Here is a 5,610-nt window from a genome sequence, read left to right as displayed (position 1 = left end):
CCACGCTCACAGTCATTGTCCTGCGCCACGCTCACAGTCATTGTCCTGCGCCATGCTCACAATGATTGCTTGCGCCATGCTCACAATTGTTGTTATGTCGGAGCCCACTGTTGCAGCCACTGTGTCAATGCATCTTGGTGAGAGTCTCCCTCTTTTTCGCTGACCCTGTGCTTTACCAAGCATGATGTCCTTCTCCAGGGACTGATCCCTCCTGATAACATGTTCAAAATATGTGAGATTTAGTCTCGCCATCCTTGCTTCTAAGCAAGACCACTGAATCCAGGCTCTCCTGCCTGCTAGCTGTGGACCCTGGGCCAATTGTTTAGCCTTTCTCCCTCCCAGTTGCTTTATCTCTAAAATGTACCCTAATTTTATGTACTACTAAGGGATAAGAAAAGAAAAAACTTACCAGCAACTACAGTATGACATAAAACTTTCTTATTGTTGATTATAAGATGTTAAAATGTGTCTTAAAATTGGATAAATATGGTAATACCTACTTCATTGAGTTATCTGAGTTGTTAAGTGAGTTGTTAAATGTTAAGTGCCCAGAAGAATGTGTGGCACAGAGTTCGCAACCATTAGTTGTTGGCTGCTATTACTATTATTACAACTATTACCACTAGGATTATTTCAACTAAATGAATAGTGGAATGTAGATTGTAATAAATTGTAAAATGCCTCTTCCACTCCACTCTGCATCCTGAGTGCCTTATCGTCTTTTCTGTTGACTTTTCAAGCTCTACCACATTCGAACACAGAACGTGTGGATGTCACCAGAGGACAGCAAGAGAAACGTTGAGCACTTCTCCATTCTTGCTAGAGAAAAACCACAATGACATACTAAAAGTTGTTGTGGTGGCCTGGTCAGTTCTTGCGATGGTATGCAGACTGCTTCCCATGAGTCAGGCTGGGAACTAGAACTAATTGAGCAATGTGTGTGGATCCTGTGCTGAAGAACAGGATACAGGAGCCTGCATCGCAGGGTGGCAAGAGCATGGGCTTGGGCTGCAGATCTGGGTCTGCTGCTTGCCAGCCACGTGACTTCAGGCACCTGGCTCAACTTCACGTCAGCCTCACTGTCTTCTCTGGGAGATAGAGACGAATAATTCCTACTTGACAGCCCCGAGAAGAATACACATAAATTATGCTTCCAGTTGGGTTAAATGGCTGAAAAGCTAAACAGCCTCTTTCTTACCACTTCCCTTATCCCTCCCTGACCACTGTGCCAGCTCCTTCCAGCAGAATGGGGGTAGGGGGTACTTAGCTTCATTATGGGTTTCCTTATACATTTTTTTTGTCAATTTTTTATTGTAAATATATATGTAACAAAATATTTGACATTTCAACACTCTTCACATGACAGTTCAGTGATGTTGTTCAGCCATCACCCTTATTTGTTCCCAGATTGTACCATCACCCATAACAGAAGCTCAGGGTCCCCTAAGCCTTGAGTCCTCCTTTTCGTCTCTCTCCTACACATCCTTATATCTTAATTCAAGTTTCCTGAATTTTTCTGTGCAGTCCTTTGTCTACTGTATGGTCTCAGGGCCATGCTTAGTGGGTGCTGGGCCCTGGGCAAATCACTTAGAGTGCCCTCCCCTCCACACCACAACACCATTATCCAGGAGCCATCTGGTTAAGTGGCTACAACGGTGGCTTTGGGGGAACAGGGAGAGCTGTCAGTGCCAGAGAGAAAAAGAATGAAAAGTGAATTGTTTCCTGGGAGGTGTGCATGTAAAGGAAAGGAAATTAACATTTCCTGGGAAACTACCCTGTGCCAGGTCCTTTACCTACCATAATTCCATACCTATTGCCATGGTATAAGCTTGTTATTACTACCGCCTTGTTACATTTGAATAACCTAAGGCCCAAGGAGAGACAGGTAATTTGCCCATGTCGTGGAGCCAAGTCCTCGAGCTTCCAAGCTGGATTCCTCCCCTGACACTAGCCGGCACTGAAGGGACAGGCAATGAATGCCAGCCCGGGGGGTTGCCCAGGAGGCCACACCAAGAGCTCTTAATGTGAGCCACTGGTGGGCTGAGGAGCCTTTCTGCCTTCTCATTCTTTCATTAACACATCATTGAGTGCCAAGGAGCGCTGGTGGTGCAGTGGTTAAGCGCTCAGCTGCTCACTGAAAGGTCAGTGGTTGGAACCCACGAACTGTTCCTGGCGATCTGCTTCCATAAAGATTACAGCCTTGGAAATCCTGTTGGGCAGTTCTACTCTGTCCTACAGGGTCACCATGAGTTGCAATTGACTCAATGGCAATGGCAATGGGTTCTTGTTGTTTTTTTTTTTTTTTTTTGGTCATTGAGAGACTTGCGTGTGCCCAGCAGTGCTCTGGATGCTGGGATGAATACAACACCCAGTCCTTGAATCAGGGAGTCTACAGAGTGGTAAGAAAAGCCACGGGTGAACCCCAGGTTTCCTGGGGCCTGAAGCTTAAGCAATCTGAGGGGCCCCCTTGAGGAAAAATAATATAAAATTAGGAATACAAAATTTGGAACAGTGCCGCGGAGAGAGCTGGAGCAAGTGAGTGGCCCTAAAGGCTTAAACCTTATTAGTTTCACTGCAATTATAGCTTTGGGGAAAACATGCAAATAGACCAGTGAGGACAGTCAAATGTGTTCAGGGCTGATGGGAGAGCAGCAGAGCCTTTGCGGAGAAGTGCCATCTAAGCTGACAGCCGTGGAATGGGGCAGGGGCACTGGCAGAGGGAACAGGGGGTGCAGGACCCAGGTAAGGGGCAGGAGTTGGCATGGATGACAGGGAATGAGAAGGGACGTGGTGAGAGAGAGGGTGGAGAGGTAAATGAGTCCTGACCAAGCATCATTGTCCTCTTCCTTCACTAGACCCTGAGCCATGAGGGGGCGAGGAGGAGAGCCCAAAGCACCAGGGGCCTCCTAATGGGCAGGGCCCTGAGTTGCCATATCCTAGAAGCTAACAGGACCCTATCCTGGGCTGGGCCTCCAGCTCTTCTCCATGCTCCCTGGGAAATCGCAGGTCCTAGGAGAAGGCTCCCATCCTCAGCTCCCACGCCCCGGGAAGAACGCCCCGTGCACACAGGTCTGCGTCGGTTTCAGCTGGCCTCCACTTTCCTGGTTAACTTAGGTCAGCATTTGCAAGAATAAAAAATCCAGAGAAGCTTCCTTTGTCAGGAGTTAACCTGAGGTGTAACCCGAGAGAAACGACAGGGAAGGGGAGAGGAGAGACTGACTTTAAAAGAAAGCCCTTCAGTGAGATGAGAACTGAGAGACACCTACTCTACCCCAGAGGAGGGCGACGTTAGTGCTTCTTAGGGGGAAAGCCATCAGAAGTGCCACAGTAACTTCAGGTTCCTCAGGGGTCATGGCTTGAACATCTTGGTCTCCCTCTATTCCCCCTCTGCCTTGCCTGTTGAATCAATGATGCAAAGCATCCCAGCCAGCACTCCTGTGTCTCCTCTTTAACTCTCATGGTGGAGGTGGAGAAGCCAACATGTTCCCCAAGCCAGCTGATCAGCTGAGGGTGGGTGAATGACCTGTGATCTGAGCCAATGTCTCCATGCAGCCTACCAACTGTAGCAGCAGCCTTTGACTTAAAGAAGTGTGGGGCCTCCTTGGAGGCTCAGAGTCCAGAAAAATTACAGAACAGCTACCGTGCCTTGGTAGCACAATGGTTAAGCACTCGACTGATAACCGAAAGGTTGGCTGTTCGAATCCACCCAGTGGCTCTGTTGTGATCAGTTTCTGTAAAGGTGACAGCCTAGATAACCCTGTGGGGCAGTTCTACTCTGTCACATGGGGTCACAAAGAGTTGAAATTGACTCGACGGCACCCAACGACAACAATAATACCACCATGGCCTTTGTCATTACATAGATAAAGTGGGTAAGAGAGGGAAGCCCCATCTAGGGGCCCAGGGAACCAGGTTCTGCTCCCAGCTCTGATCTGTAGGAATCGGAGTCCCTTACTTTCTCTTAGTTCAGTTAACCCATCTGTAAAATGGGAATTATGACACTTGGCCTACATTTGTGGTAGAGAAGGGAGGAATAAAGGAAGGATAGATATAAAAGCTGTCTAAAAAGTTTGAAGTGGAGAATATATTACATCTGAAGTTCACTCCTGGTGTCTCACTCATTATATGGCCCCATACCACGTTGGGACATCTCCAAAGTCACCTTGATCAAGCCTCACTTGTGGTTAAGAATGGACCCTCTCTTTTTTCTCCAGCCCCCTAGGCCAAAAACAATAGATGATGCTCCCACCAAGCCACAACACTCACCAGAAATGAGGGCAACTTGGCATTTTAATGGACAGAGAAGAAGAAGAACCGGAAGAGGATGTCCTTACTAGACATTCTTAACTTCATCTTTATCTGGAGTGATTATCTTTATCTTGGCTCACACCTGTACCTGCATCTCTTTTCAGAACCACAGAACCCTTGTCATCTTTTTTTTTTTAAACGTACAATAGGGAAAGGGAAAGGAGTTCGGATTTGCAACAAAGGTAAAACCAATGAGATAGTCCTAATTGCCAGCAAAGGAGGGAAGGACCAAGTGGGAGACCTTGCCCTCTACTCACCAAAAAGCCATCTTCTCCTTTTCTTCCTAGGCACACAACTAGACTATATTTCCCAGCATCCCTTGCAGTTAGATGTGGCCATGTGACTAAGCCCTAGCCAATAGGATGTCAGTAGGCCAGCCCATAAAACCTTCCCATGCTTGTTCCTCCATGATCTTTTCTCTTTCTGGATGGCTCCATTTGTGATGACCCCCAGCGAAGGGAAGAAGGCCACCACTCTGACCTGTTCACTCACATAGTACTGCTAGGTGAGCATGAAATAAATTTATATTGTATTTGAGCCTTTATACATTTTGGAGTCCATTTGTTACAGCAGTTAGCCTATCCTAATCTATACAGATCAGCATAGTCCAAGAATCCTGCCACCTCCAGGAAGTCCATGCTGATCTCTCTCTTCTTTCTACCACCTTCATCTCTACGAAAGGCTACCTTATGTTTCTATTTAATCATTTCGTGGGAATGTTAACCCTAGGAACTCATGTCTTTCTTTTGTAGCAAAGTCCTGGGTCCAAAGAGGTGCTTAATAGTCATTGGATTAAATCAGATTTTCTTCCTTCTGTGTATCTGGTAGAAAGTTCCTCCACTAAGAATATCCTGTTTTTCTCTGCCTCTGAACTTCTACCCCCATGTCCATGCCCAGTTTCAATCTCTTCCCCCATGAAGCCTTCCCTTACTCCTCTAGCCACAGTGATCTTTCCTTCCTTCCAGTCACAGCACCTCGTGGTTACTCACCTGACAATTCATCGAGACAACATATGCAATACTGTCTTAACAGTCTACCATGTAACTATGAAATAATGATGCATTTAAGAGATGTTCAGGGGAAGAGAAGAACAAAAGAGACAGAAGAGGGGAAGCCAAGGAAGGGGAAAGAAAACTTGGGGCGCTCAGATGTCATGGAAACCAAGGGAGGAAACATTTCCAGAAGGAGGGGCGGGGGGGAAACAGTATCATAGACTGCAAAGAGAGTGGTCAAGTAAGGTAGAGACTGAAACACCGGGTTTAGCAGAGGGGAAATGATTGGTAATCTTTTTTTTTTTTTTTT

This window comes from Trichechus manatus, unplaced genomic scaffold (genome assembly GCF_000243295.1).
Source record: "Trichechus manatus latirostris isolate Lorelei unplaced genomic scaffold, TriManLat1.0 scaffold00005, whole genome shotgun sequence".
Taxonomy (NCBI): domain Eukaryota; kingdom Metazoa; phylum Chordata; class Mammalia; order Sirenia; family Trichechidae; genus Trichechus; species Trichechus manatus.
This window is presented reverse-complemented; position numbering follows the sequence as displayed.